Genomic DNA, 18,787 nt, shown 5'->3' on the forward strand with positions numbered 1-18,787 from the left:
ATGTGTCCAATACTCTTAGGTGCTAAAGAGAATACAGAAGTAGTAAATGGTGTGGACTGAGCTCTCAAGAAGTTTTTAGACTTATTGGGAGGATTGGAGAGCATCATATCAAATAAGGGACTGAACACAACATTCATTAGCTAATTTAAACGTAAGTACTCAAAATTGATGATGCAGTCATTAATACCATGTAAAATTAAGAAAGACCAGATATTCCTTCAATAGACATTTATTACTCCCATACTGAATACTACTTGTTGAGCATACAAATATGGAAGTTGTGGTGTCTACCATTTAGAAGCTTACGGTCTAGTGGGAATAGCCAATAAGCATGTAGAGTGTATTTCCTGTTAAGATACTGTGGAGTATGTATTATGTCAGGATGTCTGGGACTAACCTCTAGGGATCAGAGAAAGTTTCGAAGAGAATAATTAGGAGTTCCCAGTTGGAAAGTTGATATGAGCATTCCAAACAAAGTGATAGGTACAAAGGCATGGAAATGAGAGAGGGCATTTCTTGATTAAGGAGCTACAAGTAGATTGTCATGGTAGAAAGTGGTATGTTAAAGAGCATGGACGTTGGGGTCAGACGTGTGAAGTCAGACATGCAAACTTTTATTCCTGAGAGGTCTGAGCCCTGGCAGACCTTGTCTGTGTAATGTAGCAGCAGTGTGGCAATTTTGCTGCTAGTATTAGTAAATAGAGGTGCCCCAGGGTTCTCCCAGTTCCCACCTATGCTCCTTGTGACTTCCCTTTTGTCTATTACCTGGCTGCATGAGGAGCCCCAGACAGCCTTCCCTCCAAATTAGTGAAGCCATTATTGGGTCCCTTGGCAAAAGCAGTCTCCCCTTAGCTACTATAATTTCTTAAACAGCAGAAGCCTATAGTGAAGGTGACAGGGAGAAGAAATTTGTAGTGTAACCATGAGAGGTACCACTTCTACCTCTACTCCACTTGCAGGATTAATTTCTCTTTGGTTAGAGCAGCAGAAATTGTCTTTGGCTAACTTAAGCAAAAAAGGGGGATTTATGGATAGATACTGGTAAGTTCATGGAAGTGAAGGAATGTAGAACAATGAAGCCTTGGGAAGACCAGAGAAAGCAGCTTCTAGGATCCCATGGGTCTGTGGGGCTAACTCAGCCTCAGCCAGTTCTCCTCCTTGTGCACCGAGTCTTGTTGGTCAGCCCTGTGCCCACCCCAGAGGTGAGCCCATGTTTGATAGTCATATCAGACCTCAGGAATCAGACAGAGAAGCTGTCCAAAGGAAGAGCGACGTGGTATTGCCAGAAGGCCAAAAACAAGATATTTCCTACAGAGTTCATAGGATCTGTCAGTGCGGAGATCTTGATGTGTGAGCTTGATGTAAACAGTTTTAGGAATAAAAGCCATGTAACGGAGTTGAAGAGTGAATGGGAAGTGAGGAAGAAAGGACAGTGAGTATAAACCACTTGTTCAGGGAGCCTGATGGTGGGAAGGGAGAAGAGAATAGGGACATCTAGAATCTGTGGCAAGTTCAGAAAAGGGAAAAAAAAATTTTTAATCTTTTAAATAGGAAAAAAATGAATAATATATTTTGATGTAAAAGCACTAATAGGGAAGGAGAGATTAATAATATATGAGAGAAAGGATATATTTTTGTAACAAAATTGCTAAGAAGTGGCAGTGAGAGAGTCCAGAACAAAGGTAGAAGGTTTAGTGTTAGCTGGAAATATTAGGGAAGGTTTTATAGAAGAGGACATATTTGCACTGGGCTTTTTTTTTTTTTTTTGCACTGGGCTTTAAAGAGTTAATAGGATTTGGATAAGCAGAGCAAAGTGGAAAGGTTGTGTCAGTGGGAAAATAGCATAGATTTAGCAAAAAATAAACTAGCTGATAAGGAGCACAGGAAAACATCTGTCTGAATTGGGGAGGAGGGAAGAGTAGATGATGTGATCAGCTATATAACCCTGCTCCTCTGTGTGTTGTACTAGGTAGAAATGGATGAGTGAGCCCTGCAATAAAGAAGTCAGTGTGAGGTAGAGTCATGAAAGGTAGGACCCAAGAGTTTGGATTTGATACAGTAGATGTTGGAAAATGGTACTGTAGATTCTGGAGCAGGACAGGCATGTGATGGGATACAGTGCAATGGAAAGATGAATGAGACATTGGAGTATAAAACCATTGAAAAATAGGGAAGAGACTGGAAGCAAAAAAGAGCCAGACCTGTGTAAAATGGGGACTCATCTAAGGTGGTAGTAACAAACATGAGAAGAACATTGTGAAACAAATTAATAGGATTCGGTGAGAAGATCTGAAGGTTACTTTTGAGTTTAAAGCCATGTTAAAATTTTGGTGTCGTTGATAAAATGGAGAAATTGGAAATAGGTCTCTTAAGAGGCAAGGCCATTTGACATGTTGCAAACAGACTGTTGTTTACTGGTTTTGAAATGAATTGCTCTGAAGAGAGCTTTGCCTAACCAAAGATTTGGAACAAGATCAGTGTTGAAATGTAGCTTTATTGTAGAAAACATAACAGCTTTTACACAGAAACAATTTGAAACTTTGCAGGGAAAAAGCAAATAGAAAAAAGCATTCAGCCTTGGAAGTCAAAGTGAGAGAAAGACAAGGATTCATGTTAGAGAAAGATGATGCATAATTGGAGAGAGGAAGACAGCCTGGGAGAGAGAATTTCAAGAAAAGGCGGAGATGAGCAGCCTCAAATCCTGCAGAGACGAGAAGACCTTTGACCTGGTGAAAAATAGTCCCTGACCTCTAAGGAAGCAGTTTTGGCTAGCAGGAGCAATCAGAAGGCGTACTGCCATGGGGTTTTTAGAAGAGACTGGCCAGTGAAGGAAAGGTGAGACGTTTCGTAGAAAAGGAGGAAAGAAACGGAATGATAGACAGAAAAGGCAGTAAATTCCAGTTTAATATGAGGAAACTCTGTATTTTGGAAACAAGAGAGAAATGGTTAAGGAGGGAATATAGTACTAAAGAGGAAAGAATCAAGGATAGAATCTCTCTCCACAGGTGGTGGAATTAGCTTTAGGTTGTTCTGGTAGCCTGAAAGGACAGATGTATAGACAGAGGTCTGTTACCATAAATGTAGGATCCAGTTAAGGAACGTGAACCAGATGACCTTCATCTTCCCAGTGAATTGGGGGGGGGTGGGGAATGGAAGAAAGGCAAGTAAAGTGTCTTTAGCTCTTGCTACATACCAGACACTTTGCTTGATCCATTAAACGTATTATCATGTAAATTCCTAAGAGTTCTTTGAGGGGTTGGTGATAATCTCCCAATTTTTTTTTCCCCCCTGGTACGCGGGCCTCTCACTGCTGTGGCCTCTCCCGTTGCGGAGCACAGGCTCCGGACGCACAGGCTCAGCGGCCATGGCTCACGGGCCCAGCCGCTCCGCGGCACGTGGGATCTTCCCGGACCAGGGCATGAACCCGTGTCCCTTGCATCGGCAGGCGGACTCTCAACCACTGCGCCACCAGGGAAGCCCTAATCTCCCAATTTTAAATGTGAGGATGCTAAGACTTCCAGGAATACTTACTTTTAAAACCAAATAGCTAGTAAATGTCAACTTTGAGATTTGATCCTCTGATATCAAAGGCTAGTCTCATTCCACTCTACCATTCATTCATTAATGTGAGGTGAAGAATATGGGGAACTTGAGAGAATCTGTATTACTGATTACAGTGGCCGTGCCTCAGAGTCACTTGAGGAACTTTAAAAAGCTCCTGCACCTTACTGATTACCCACTATATTAGTCAGGCTTCTCCAGAGAAACAATAGGATATATGTCACAAGATGAGTCTGGAGCATCTTACAGTGCCAGAAAGTGAGAAAGTACTAACGAGTGTTAATAGGAAATTTGAGGAGGACAGTTGGTGGAGAAGACTACTACTTTTACAACTTAAATCCTTCAGAATGATTGGAGTAGTTTAATATAAGGGTGTTTTATTTGTGTAATGAAAAAATCCAGTTAAATAACAAGAATAAGAAAATGGGAGAATAAGGACACATCCTTATTAGTGTTGAAAAGCTGGGAAAGGTGTCATCTAAAGATGAAAAACATTGAGGACTTTAGGAGAAATGAAAAGCATATAGGAGCAGGTTGATGACAAACCTTATAGCATTGAGAAATCTGCAACCTGATACAGGCTTAAAGCAGAAACACTAGAAAAGTGAGTTTTGCCAACACAATTGTGGAAAACCCCAATTCTCAGAGACTTTGAAAAATTGAGGTTGGTTATCTTAGTCCATTTTGGTTGTTATAACAAAATACCATAGACTGGGTGGCTTATAAACAGCTGAAATTTATTTCTCACAGTTCTGGAGGCTGGGAGTCCAGATCAGGGTGCCAGCATGGTTGGATTCTGGTGAAGGCCTTCTTCTGAGTTAGGCCTTCTTCTAAATAAAAAACGGCCTACTTCTTGCTGCATCCTCACAAGGTGGAAGGGGCAAGCGACTTCTCTGGGCCTTGTTTTATAAGGGCACCAATCCCATTCATGAGGGCTCTGCCCTCATGACCTAATCATCTCCTAAAGGTCCCACCTCTTAATACTGTCACCTTAGGGATTAGGATTTCAGCATATGAATTTGGGGGAGTGGAATGCAAATATTCAGATGATAACAATGGTCAAAAGGTAATTAGTTACTGGATTTTAGAACAACTGTACTAGGCCTAATTAGAATAGCTAATTACAGTGTTTACTCTCGGGCTAAGCTACTAGAACTTATTTATATAAGTTGGGTGTATCTCCATCTTGGGCTTGAGGGCCAGAGAGAGAATCAGGGTTATACCTCAGAGAACTTCTAATTGCCCCTGTGACTGTAGGGCTCCTTCCTTCAGAAGTTACCCGTCTAGCTGCTCCTCTCCATCTCTGCATGATACTCTGGATAGGCAGCACTCTCATAATCAGCATACACTCGCATGATGGGGAGAAGAGTGATGTTCACATATATTAAAGCAGTGGTTGTTAGTGGTGCATGCCCATTAAAAGCACCTAGGGAGGGGCCTCCCTGGTGGCGCAGTGGTTGGGAGTCCGCCTGCCGATGCAGGGGATGCGGGTTCGTGCCCCGGTCTGGGAGGGTCCCATGTGCCGCGGAGCGGCTGGGCCCGTGGGCCGTGGCTGCTGGGCCTGCGCGTCCGGAGCCTGTGCTCCGCGACGGGAGAGGCCGCAGCGGTGAGAGGCCCGCGTACCGCAAAAAAAAAAAAAAAAAAAAAAAAAAGCACCTAGGGAGCTTTTCTTTCTTTCTTTTTTTTTTTTTAAAGATGATTTCTACAGTGCATCCAGAGTTGAGAACCACTGTGCTGGGGAAACCAACTTTAGCTATCAGTTCTATTAACCAAGACTAACTAAATATTTAAGGAAAATCAAGAGGGTGAAAGAGGGATACCAAGCTGAACAAACAGAGGAATTGATTTTTGAGAAAACAAATTGAATATAATAGATAAAAGATAATATTTGTTATTCAAAAAAATCCTGAAAGGTTTTAGGGGATATAATTTCCATAAAATAACAGTGGGGTGCTATGAAAAAGAACAAGACAGTTTTTGGAAATTGAAAACATGTTTTCTGAAATAAAAACTTTAATAGCAGGCTGAATAGCAGCATGGTTGTAATAGATGACTGAATTAATGAACTAGAAGATCAGACCAAGGAGTTCTTCCAAAATGTGGTACAAAAGAACAAAGAAGAATGGGCTTCCCTGGTGGCGCAGTGGTTGGGAGTCCGCCTGCCGATGCAGGGGACGCGGGTTCGTGCCCCGGTCCCGGAGGATCCCACATGCCGCGGAGCGGCTGGGCCCGCGAGCCATGGCCGCGGGGCCTGTGTGTCCGGAGCCTGTGCTCCGCAACGGGAGAGGCCGCAGCAGTGAGAGGCCCGCGTACAGCAAAAAAAAAAAAAAAAAAAAAAAAGAACAAAGAAGGAAACTATGAGCTGTTGGACATGACATATATATCTAGGAGGAGAACTAATACTCTAGAACTAAAATTCTGTACAATTTCAGTAAGTCTTTGGCAGAGGGGAGATGGTGGGCATTTGGTGGGTAAGAATTAGAGTGTGTTAAAACTTCTGTAGTGGTAGAAGAGGAGACCATAGATACTGTTTTTAATAGGAAGAAAATTTGTTTAAATTTAATATTAGTATATCTTAAGTTATTGATATGTGATTCCTTTTCTGTCAGCTTTATCCTCTCAGCTTTGCTTTTCTTTGTGTGTCAGTTTCATCCTCAGACTGGCTTCCCTCTTTTGCAAGATGTCTGCAAGTTCAGTATTTAGAATTACCTGCTTTCTCTTTAAATTGGAGAGAGAAAGGGCACAGCTACCCACATCATCAAAGAAAACTTCTGAGCTTTGCTTTGATTGGATAGGTCAGAGACCAGTCACTGTTGTCAGAAAAAAAACCATTTGCCAAGACCTGCCAAGGTCTACTACTGAAGCACAAGGGCTGTGCTGGGGAGGGGTACATACCTAAGTGAGAACTGGGGAAGTTCATGGAGTGGAGAGGAGAAAATGTCTAACAAATGTCCACTACAGTATGCTTCTTAAAATTGTTAAGGATATTTATGAATAGAATAGATATAGAAGGAAAGAAGATATTGAGGAAAATAAACAAAAAGCCAGCCAAGGAAAAGTAAAAGCTTAGTGGAGGAGGGAAGAGAAAAAAAGCAAAATATGACCAAATGTAGCAATAGTTACAATAAATGTGACTGTAATACATTCTCATTTTTTTTAAAAAAGCTCTTAAATTATGTAGAAACAAATCTCCAGATTTGTGTTATTTTAGACAAATATAAACAAAATAATGCAGAAAGGTTGAAAATAAAATACACACATACATACTCCAGGCAAATGTTGAATGGAAGAAAATGCATAGTAATTTGTTATCAAAATTTAATTCCAGGCAACAAACATTTAATTTAAAATAGTTGATAAAAATTTATACCTAAGGAGCTAAAAATACACACTCTTCTCAAATACTCATATAACACTTAACAAAAATATATCATGTAACAGGGCTACACAGAAAATCTCAAATTCTGAAAATTGAAAACTTTTTATTGCCAGTTGTAATGCAAGGAAATAGTTCTCTCTCTCTCTCTGTGAGAACACACACACACACACACACACACACACACACACACACACCACACACACACCACACACACACACACACACACTCTTAACAAATGTGGAACCAAAAAAGAAGAAATATAACTTCTTGGAAAGCTTTTTACTTTACCTAAGTTTGAAGAGGATATAAAAGTTGAAATTACAAGGAAGAAAAAGTCAAGGTAATAAAAACAAGCAAATCATGGAAAAAAGAAATATAAATGATTTATAATATGTGAAAGGGTATTCAGCCTCATTAGTCCTCGAGATGCAAGTTAAGCAATAATAAGATATTTTGTGTTGCTTTGGACTGAAAAATTTAAAAGATGTTGATTGTACCCGTTTTTTGTCAGCATTGTTTTTAATAGCAAACAAAACAAAACAAAACCCAGAAGTAAAAAAGCAAGAGGGATAACAACACTGTAAATCAACTATACCCCAATAAAAATTTTAAAAATAAAATAAAATAAATAAAAAAGAAAGAGGGATAAAGAGTATTCATCAATGGGTAACAGCTAAATAAATGATGACTCATCCTTGTTACACAATGCTATGCAGGTATTAAAAAGAGTAAGTTAAATTGATATGTACTTACTGGAAAGATGTCCATAATGTATTTCTAAGTAAAAATAAAGCAGATTTCAGAGTGACATAGAGCATGATTTAATTTTTATTAAAAAAGTTGTGCATGTGATAATACATATATGTAAATAACTCTGTAGAAAGATCAAGAAAATTGATGTCAAATTGATTACCAACTGGGAGAGTGTAGAATGAATAGGTGGTAATGGGGACTTTGATTTTCCTCCTTGAAAAAAGGGATGTAGTTAGGGGTAGTGTTTATTTTTTTGATTTTCAGTATAGCATTTAAAAAATAATTTAATATTTAAGTGAAACTGTATACTATTTAGAAATTAATAACTTGAAAATATTACCTATCAAAATTTATGGGCTGTGGACAAAGTTGTACCTTGAGGAAATATTATAGCCTTAAATGCATTTATTAGAAAGACAAAAATTAATTCATAATGCATACATGTGGCAAAAATTAAAATTGCATTTGAAGATATACATTAGGTCTCCTGTGTACTGTGTCCCCCATTTCCCTTCCTCAAAGGCAGTCCTTCCAGAGAAATTCTGTGCATCATTTATTAACATATGTTCTCCTCCCCATCCCAAAGGATAGGTATTATATACAAGTTTACTTGTAACATTTATTTATTTATCAATATTTATTTATTTATTTATTTATTTACTTATTTGCTAGGGCTGCCATAACAAAATACACAGGCTGGATAGCTTAAACAAGAAAAATTAATTTTCTTAAAGTTCTTGAGGCTCAAAATCCAAGATTAAGGTGTCAGCAGGTTTAATTTCTTCTGAAGCCTCTCCTTGGCTTGTAGATGGTTGCTTTCTCCTCACGTGGTCCTCCCTATGTCTGTGTGGTCTGCATTCTAGTCTCCTTTTCTTATAAGGACACCAGTCATCTTGGATTAGGGCCTACCCTAATGACCCCATTTTAACTTAATTACCTCTTTAAAGATCCTATCCTCAAATACCGTCACATGCTGAAGTATTGGGCATTAGGACTTCAACATGTGAATTTGAGGGAGATACAATACAGCCCATAACAAATAAATAGGTAAATAAATAAATAGATAAATAAATAAAATTGATTATCAGTACATATAACTACATTGTATGGGTGGAGCTATTAGGTTGATCCGTCTGAAATTGTAGTTTCTAGAGGCAGAAAATACCGCATATGGGCAGTTTCAGGGGTTCAACATGATACTGTGACATATTTAATCAGTCTCCTTTTGATGAGCATTTCCGTGTCTTTTGTTACTTGAATATCCTTGAGTAAATGTCTCTGCCACATACATACTTGCGGTAAATTTCTAGGAGTTGTTGCATTAAAGAGGTATGTGTTTCTGTGGACCAGGTGTGGGTCCACATTATGTCAGGAGGGAGCTGGTCTGGGCACTGTGCTACAGGCCTTCCTGACAGGGGCAAGGGCACCTCAGCAGAAAGAGACTGGAGCTGTAAGGACAGAGGCAGAAGGCAGGTGGGGAGAGTGCAAGAGATTGTGTGGCGGGAGGCATTACCTCCATTAAAGGAACTGTACTGATACATTCTCAGTGGATTATTTTGTGACTAGAAATGACTAGAGGATTTTTATTATGTAATTGTGACCAGTAGAGTCATGGGATCTGCCCCAAATTTTATCCAAGGAGCAGGATCACCCAACAGAGGAGATTTGAACTGGGACTGGAAGATATTTTATACTATTTGCATTTTATGTGTCCTGCTCTTTCACTACAACAGTTACTCATATGTACATAAATAATTGCTTGGACATACATAGGAAAAATACCTGGAATTGATACCACCAGACTGTTAAGAGCAGAAGGGCACTGGTACTTCATATACATCTGTGCTGTTTAAAATTTTTACAAAGAGCAAGGATTATTTTTGCAACTGAATTTTAAAAAAAAGCTTTAAAGCATGGAATTCTCTTTGAATTTAATTATGATATAGTTTCTGAGCCAGAAGTATCAATATTTGTAGTTTGTATGGGCAAGAGCAAAGAAAAGGTCTGAAAAATGCCGAACTGTTTACAGTGGTTATTCCTGAAGAGTGCAGTTATAGAGCTAAATAACTTTTCCATTTAACTTTATACATTTCTAGACTCTTCAAAAATGATTTTTAAAATAATACTGTAGGGGCTTCCCTGGTGGCGCAGTGGTTGAGAGTTCGCCTGCTGATGCGGGGGATACGGGTTCGTGCCCCGGTCCGGGAAGATCCCACATGCCGCGGAGCGGCTGGGCCCGTGAGCCATGGCCGCTGAGCCTGCGCGTCCGGAGCCTGTGCTCCGCGGCGGGAGAGGCCACAACAGTGAGAGACCCGCCCACCGCAAAAAAAAAAAAAAAAAGAATAAATAAATAAATAAAATTTAAAAATAAAATAATACTGTATTGAATATTTGGAAGTTGCTAAGAGAGTAGATGTTAAAACTTCTCATCACAAGAAAAAAATTTTGTAACTGTGTGGTGATGGATGTCAACTAGACTTATTGTGGTGAGCATTTTGTAATATATGCAAATATCAAATCATTATGTTGTATACCTGAAACTAATGTTGTATGTCAATTATATCTCAATAAATACATTTTTTTATACAAACAGGTTGCTTGTGTAGCTTAAAAATAAAAATTTAAAACTGCATTCAGCAAATTACCATGCCCTTGGCTTATTTCTTTTTCTTGAGATATAGTTTCACTCAACAGCCCAGTAAAAGCAGGACTTCATTTCATATTCTTATATATGTCATAGCATCTCAAGGTTGGCATTTATGAAAACTCCATGACTAATTGCGCCCAACATGATTGTGGGAGCCAACAGACATTGTTAAAGGACGTAATATTTCTTTAACGGCAGAGAAAATTAGAACTTCTGATAGCAGTTACAGAAAGCAGAAGACAACACAGCACACTCATAAACAGCTCCTCAAGTTCCCACCAAGATGGAAAGCAGCTGCTGAAACCACATGCATAGAGGAAGGATTTTTTGGGTATGAAAAGCACCCCTGTGCTATTCCCACTATCAATACATATATGCCAGATTTCAAGATTTAATGAATTGAACCCCGTAGACCAGGTAGGAGGTTATTAACCTAAAATGCTGGAGAAGATAAATGCAAATAGTAGCCCATCTAGCAAAATACAGAGATCAAAGCTGCCTCAAAGCACTAAATAAGATGATAGTGTACGTATATCCAAGAAACTAAACATAAATGCTGTAATCACAATTTTGAATGACATGGAGAAATGCCCACCTTAAGTAAAAAAACAGAACATAGCATTGCCTATGGCCTAACATTTTAATGACTGTGACCCAGACCAGGAATTAATGCTTAATTGCGTTGTAATTTCCATGGATCATATTCTAGTTCAGTAGTGTAAATCATTTTGATTGGAGAGGACTAAGGATTTATTATAGATCTCATAAAGAAATGGAACATTTTTTTGTCATATATATATACAGATAGAGAGAGAACGAGAGATAACCTATCACAGTCTACCCATATCACCTCTACCATTTCAAGTGAAGTGTAGAAACTCTTAACATCCATATAGGTTCCTTTACTCCTGTGCTTGTCAAATATAATTGGCTTAAGTATTTCCTGTATATACATTGAGTGGCACATAAACAGGTAGGGTTATAATTTTTGTTTCAACCATGTATTTCTAAAAGCATGTGTGTGCGTGCATGTGTGTATATAAAGAGATTTTGATTGAAGTATAGTTGATTTACAATATTAGTTTTAGGTGTACAGAGTAATGATTCAATATTTTTATAGATTATACTCCATTTAAGCTTATTACAAAATAATGGCTATATTTCTCTGTGCTGTGCAGTAAGTATATCCTTTTTGCTTATTTATTGTATAAATAGTAGTTTGTATCTCTTAATCCCCTATCCCTCTCTGGTCCCTCCCCCTTCCCTCTCCCCACTGGTAACCACTAGTTGTTCTCTATATCTATGAGTCTGTTTCTATTTTGTTATATACATTTGTTTGTTTTATTTTTTAGATACCACCATAAGTGCTAACCTAGGGTATTTGTCTTTCTCTGACTTACTTATTTCACTAAGCATAATACCCTCTAGGTCCATCCACATTGCTGCAAATGGCAGCATTTCATTTTTTATGGCCAAGTAATACTCTATGTTTTGGTATAATTCACCTGTGAATCTGTCTGGTCCTGGACTTTTGTTTGCTGGGAATTTTTTAATAACAAATTCAGTTTCACTACTAGTAATCAGTCTGTTCATATTGTCTATTTCTTCCTTATTCAGTCTTGGGAGGTTGTATGTTTCTTCAGGTTTGGGAAGTTTTCAACCATAATTTCATCAAATACATTTTCAACCATTTTCTCTCTCTCTTCTCCTTCCAGGACCCCTATAATGTGAGTTTTGGTATACTTGATATTATCTTAGAGGTCTATTAAAGTATTCTCATTTTTAAAATTTGTTTTTCTTTTTGCCATTCTGTTTGGGTGATTTCCATTATTTTATTTTATTTTATTTTTAAATCTTTATTGGAGTATAATTGCTTTACAATGGTGTGTTAGTTTCTGCTTTATAACAAAGTGAATCAGTTATACATATACATATGTTCCCATATCTCTTCCCTTTTGCGTCTCCCTCCCTCCCACCCTCCCAATCCCACCCCTCTAGGTGGTCACAAAGCACCAAGCTGATCTCCCTGTGCTATGCGGCTGCTTCCCACTAGCTATCTATTTTATGTTTGGTAGTGTATGTATGCCCGTGCCACTCTCTCACTTTGTCACAGCTTACCCTTCCCCCTCCCCATATCCTCAAGTCCATTCTCTAGTAGGTCTGTGTCTTTATTCCTGTCTTACCCCTAGGTTCTTCATGACATTTTTTTTCTTAAATTCCATATATATGTGTTAGCATACAGTATTTGTCTTTCTCTTTCTGACTTACTTCACTCTGTATGACAGACTCTAGGTCCATCCACCTCACTACGAATAGCTCAATTTCGTTTCATTTTATGGCTGAGTAATATTCCATTGTATATATGTGCCACATCTTCTTTATCCATTCATCTGATGATGGACACTTAGGTTGTTTCCATCTCTGGGCTATGTAAATAGAGCTGCAATGAACATTTTGGTACATGACTCTTTTTGAATTATGGTTTTCTCAGGGTATATGCCCAGTAATGGGATTGCTGGGTCATATGGTAGTTCTATTTTTAGTTTTTTAAGGAACCTCCATACTGTTCTCCATAGTGGCTGTATCCATTAACATTCCCACCAGCAGTGCAAGAGTGTTCCCTTTTCTCCACACCCTCTCCAGCATTTATTGTTTGTAGATTTTTTGAGGATGGCCATTCTGACTGGTGTGAGATGATATCTCATTGTAGTTTGGATTTGCATTTCTCTAATGATTAATGATGTTGAGCATTCTTTCATGTGTTTCTTGGCAGTCTGTATATCTTCTTTGGAGAAATGTCTATTTAGGTCTTCTGCCCATTTTTGGATTGGGTTGTTTGTTTTTTTGTTATTGAGCTGCATGAGCTGCTTGTAAATTTTGGAGATTAATCCTTTGTTAGTTGCTTCATTTGCAAATATTTTCTCCCATTCTGAGGGTTGCCTTTTGGTCTTGTTTATGGTTTCCTTTGCTGTGCAAAAGCTTTGACGTTTCATTAGGTCCCATTTGTTTATTTTTGTTTTTATTTCCATTTCTCTAGGAGGTGGGTCAAAAAGGATCTTGCTGTGACTTATGTCATAGAGTGTTCTGCCTATGTTTTCCTCTAAGTTTGATAGTGTCTGGCCTTACATTTAGGTCTTTAATCCATTTTGAGCTTATTTTTGTGTATGGTGTTAGGGAGTGATCTAATCTCATACTTTTACATGTACCTGTTCAGTTTTCCCAGCACCACTTATTGAAGAGGCTGTCCTTTCTCCACTGTACATTCCTGCCTCCTTTATCAAAGATAAGGTGACCATATGTGCGTGGGTTTATCTCTGGGCTTTCTCTCCTGTTCCATTGATCTATATTTCTGTTTTTGTGCCAGTACCATACTGTCTTGATTACTGTAGCTTTGTAGTATAGTCTGAAGTCAGGGAGCCTGATTCCTCCAGCTCCGTTTTTCGTTCTCAAGATAGAACATATTTTAAAATTGCATATCTACATAGCCACTGTTAAAACATTTTAAGTAATTGTAAAATGCTTAGGAATGCGTTAAACAGCAGCAAGACAAATACAGAGATTGGAAAGATCTTTCTCAACCCATGGACAAATGATGTTTAAGCAATGTGCCATAAAATATTTTCAATTAAGACACTTTAATTCCAACTTGAAATTTTTATAAGAATTAGGTTTTTCTCTTCATAGTATCTAAAGACACAATTACAATTAACCTTTACCACTAATTTGCTTCTCGATGGGAAGAAAATGCAACTTGCCACTGAACGTTAAACTAACTCTTAAATAAATGCCAGTACTTTTTGGTGGCTTCACACTTTCCTTGTATTAGGGAAATTGGGGGTGACTGGTAACTAAGTAGAATTTTGAAATTATATGCTGAAAGAAAGCAGATGTACAAAGTGACGAAAAAGATGAATGGGTGGGGAGTTTCAAATTACCCAGAGACTTCTATCAAACAGTTTTTTTTTAATTTAAGATCTTGATTGAGATTAATTCACATACCATGAAGTTTACCATTTAAAGAGTAATTCAGTGGTTTTTAGTATGTTTACGGAGTTGTGCAGCAATCACCATTATCTAATTTTAGAACATTTCATCATCCCCCAAAGACCCCCCCCTTCCTCATTAGCATTCACTCCCCATCCTTTTCAACCCCTGGCAACCACTTTCTTTCTCTATGGGTTTACCTGTTATGGACATTTCTTATAAATGGAATATATAAAGGTCACAATATGTGACATTTTGTGTCAGACTTCTTTCATTTAATATAATGTTTATAATATAAAGGATCACCCATGCGGTAGCATGTATCAGTACTTCATGTCTTTTTATTGCTGAATAATATTCCACTGTGTGGATATATCACATTTTATTTACTTGTCACTTGAGGACATTTCGCTTGTTACAACTCTTAAACTATTATGAACATTGCTGCTACAAATATCCATGTACAAGTTTTTGTGTGAGCATGTATTTTCAATTCTCTTGGGTATATACCTAGGTGGAATTGCTGGATTATATGGCAGCTCTGTGTTTAACTATTTGAGGAACTGCCAGACTGTTTTCCAAAGTGACCACACCATGTCACATTCCCACCAGCAATGTGTGAGGTAGTAGCACATTTCTGACTATATACATATATTTTTTCCAGCCTTATTGAGGTATGATTGACAAATAAAAATTATATATATTTAAGGTGTATAACATAATGCTTTGATATAAGTATACGTTGTGAAATGATTACCACAGGCAAGCTAATTAACACATCTGTCACCTCACATAGCTACCATTTGTGGTGAGAACAATTAAGATTTTCTCTCAGCAAATTTGAAATATACAATACCTTTTATTAACTATAGTCACCATGCTGTACATTAGGTCTTCAGAACTTTCTCAATGTATAACTAATTGTACACTTTGACCATTTCCTCCACCCCCTGGCCCCTGGTAACAACAATTTTACCCTCTGTTACTGTGAGTTCGACTCTTTTAGTTTCCACATATAAGTGAGATCATACAGTGTTTGTTTGTCTGTGTCTGGCTTATTTCATTTAGTATAATGTCCTTCAGGCTGATCCATGTTGTTACAAGTGTCAGGATTTCCCTTTTTTTAAGGCCGAATGATATATACATACACATATATATATCACATACAATATACAAAATAATACATTCATATAGTACAGTATTTTCTTAACCCATTCATCTGTCAGTGGGCACTTAGGTTGTTTCCATATCTTGGCTACTGTGGATGATGCTGCAATGAATGGAGTACAGATATTTCTTTGAGATAGTGATTTATTTCCTTTGGATATATACCCAGAAGTGTGATGCTGGAACATATGGTAGTTCTATTTTTAATTTTTTGAGGAACCTCCATGCTGTTTTCCATAATGGCTGTACCAGTTTATGTTCCCACCAACAGTGCAGGAGGGTTCCCTTATCTCCACACCTTCACCTGACACTTATCTTTCAACTTTTTGATAATAGCCATTCTAACAGGTGTGAAGTGAGATCTCTTTGTGGTTTTGATTTGCATTTACCTGATGATTAGATGTTGAGCATCTTTTCACATACCTGTTGGTCATTTGTATGTCTTCTTTGGAAATATATATTCTTCTTTGAATATACATATATATATATATATATATATTTATTTTTTTTTTATTTTTTGATATGGACCATTTTTCAAGTCTTTATTGAATTTGTTACAGTAGTGCTTCTCTTTTATGTTTTGGTTTTCTGGCCACAGGCATGTGGGATCTTAGCTCCCCGACCAGGGATTGAGCCTGCACCCCCTGCATCGCAAGGCAAAGTCTTAACCACCGGACTGCCAGGGAAATCCCTGAATATATACTTTTAAAAGAAACTTCAGGGAATTAAGTGGCAGTGACCTCGAAAGAGCCTTTTGAGATGCTGGTAATGTTCTATATATTGATCAGAGTGGTGGTTACATGATTGTATTCATGTATAAAAATGCATGAGGAGTTCCCTGGTGGCCTAGTGGTTAGGATCATGGGCTTTCACTGCCGTGGCCTGCAAAAAAGCATGGAGCAGTGAACTTAAGTTAGTGACTTACTGTACGTAAGTTATATTACCAGTAAAAAAGAAAAAATATCCTAACTGCATTGTCCTTTTTTCTATTTCACTGTAGACCGGGGGACTTCATTTTACTTCAGACCAGTGGTGCTAGGCTAGTTTCTTGGATTGCTAGTCAAGAACCACTGATTTTAAGATAAAACCTGAACACATTCATTAGGCATAGAAAATTCCTTTACAGTCTGGTCCAGGTTCTCTTTCTGCCCTCCACACCCCCGGCCCTCAGTAGTGAATGTGCAGGGTCCTAACCACTGGACCACCAGGGAATTCCCTAAATTTGCTTTTAAAAACTTTTTATTTTTAAAATAATTATAGACTCAGAGGAAGATACAAACACAGTACAAAGAGTCCATGTGCTCTTCACCCCGCTTCACCCAAAGGTGACATCTTTTATAACTGTAGGACAATACCAAAACCAGGAAGCTGACATTCATTAACCTATCTTTTAATTCATCTTTCACCTTTTAACTTATTTTTTACATTCCCTGTGTTGTCCAGTACAGTAGCCACTAGCCACAAATAGCTATTTAAATTACTTAAGAATATATAAAATGAAAAATTTAATTCCATGGTCTCACTAGCCCCATTTCAAGCACTTAATAGCCACATGTGACTAGTGGTGACCATATGGAAAGTAGATTTTCCACTGCACAAAGCTTTTTTGGAAAGCCCTGATCTAGACTGTATTCATCTTTATTTCTGCAATTGCTAGGCAGTGTACGTACTCAATCCATACTTGAACAGTTGAGTCTAGACCTACCCTCTTCTTTTACACATGAAAAAACTTAGGCCCTGCGTTATGGTAAATAAAATGGACTATAGCTATTGAGTAGCAAATCTGAGACAGAGCCCAGGTTTCCTAAATCCAAGTTCACTGGTCTTTTCAAGTGGACCCTAATTTGTAAGCTCACCAATTTGTATCAGTTTTAGAGGAAGGAGTGTTAAAGTAATGTAATACTTTCTAACTTTGGGGTGTATAAGAATCAACTAGGGGCCTCCCTGGTGGCGCAGTGGTTGAGGGTCCGCCTGCCGATGCAGGGGATACGGGTTCGTGCCCCGGTCTGGGAAGATCCCATATGCCGCGGAGCGGCTGGGCCCGTGAGCCATGGCCGCTGAGCCTGTGCGTCCGGAGCCTGTGCTCCGCAACGGGAGAGGCCACAACAGTGAGAGGCCCGCGTACAGCAAAAAAAAAAAAAAAAAAAAAAAAAAAAAAAAAAAAAAAAAAGAATCAACTAGGAAGCTTGTTAGAACTGCGTATTCCTGGACCTCTCCCTCCCATGATTCTGTTACATTAGGTCTGGGGTGGGGTGTAGGAATCTATATTTTAAACATAAGCTTAATCAAGACTGTGTGGTGATAATATAAGGATAGATCAGAATATAGAGCAACAGAATAGAGAGCCTAGAAACGGAACTGCACTGTTACAGATGTTTGACTTTTAACAAAGATGCCATTGAAGAAAGGAAATCTTTTCAAGCAGTGGTGTTGGAACAATTAAATATCCGTATGAAAAACAAAGAACTTTGACCCCTACCTCATGCCATAAATAATATGGATCATTGACCTAAATATTATTATTAATTAGTAATTAATTTATAATTAATTATAAACTTTCTAGAAGCAACCATAGGAGAATATCTTTGGGATGGGTAAAGTCTTTTTGGACAGGATACAAAAAGAAATAATCATAAAAGAAAAAATTGACAAGAAAAAGTGATGTTATATTTTCATCAAGAACTTTTGCTCACCAAAAGGCACATTTAAGAAAATGCATAGGCAGGGACTTCCCTGGCAGTCTAGTGGTTAAGACTCCTTGCTTCCTGTGCAGGGGGCACAGGTTCCATCCCTGGGTGGGAAACTAAGGTCCCATGTGCCCTGAGGTGGAGCCAAAAAATCAATTCAAATCAGAGAATCAATGAACTTGAAGAGAGAAAAAAAGAAAATAAGAAAAAGCATAGGCAAGCCATGTAATAGGAGAAAGTATTTGCAAAATATATTTCAGACAAAGGACAGGTGTCCAGAAGATATGTCAGTTAATAACTCAGAATATATAAAGACTTCCTATAAATCAATAATAAAAAGATAAACAGTCCAATTAAAAAACTGGTTAAAGATATGAACAGACAAAAGAAGATCTACAAATGGTCTTAATAGGCACATAAAAAACATTCAAGGGAATTCGTGGCAGTCCAGTGGTTCAGACTCTACGCTTCCACTACAGGGGGCATGGGCTGGATCCCTGGTTGGGGAACTGAGGTGCCGCAAGCTGCATGACGCAGAAAAAAAAAAAAAAAGCATTCAATATCATTAGTCATGATACCGCTGTATACTCACCAGCATGGCTAAAATTA

General features: G+C 38.2%; 1 protein-coding gene across 2 annotated transcripts in view; it reads left to right on the plus strand.

Annotated features, from left to right (window-relative positions):
• The window catches only part of USF3 (upstream transcription factor family member 3), a 46,880-nt gene that overhangs the window by 3,273 nt on the left and 24,820 nt on the right, over positions 1-18,787 (plus strand). For both annotated transcript variants that reach the window (XM_082624791.1, XM_082624790.1), the window contains exon 2: positions 20-151. The gene's annotated coding sequence lies outside the window, so the exon portion shown is untranslated. The remainder of the gene's footprint in view (positions 1-19; positions 152-18,787) is intronic.

The sequence above is a fragment of the Mesoplodon mirus genome, assembly GCF_964341445.2.
Source record: "Mesoplodon mirus genome assembly, chromosome: 6".
Classification (NCBI taxonomy): domain Eukaryota; kingdom Metazoa; phylum Chordata; class Mammalia; order Artiodactyla; family Ziphiidae; genus Mesoplodon; species Mesoplodon mirus.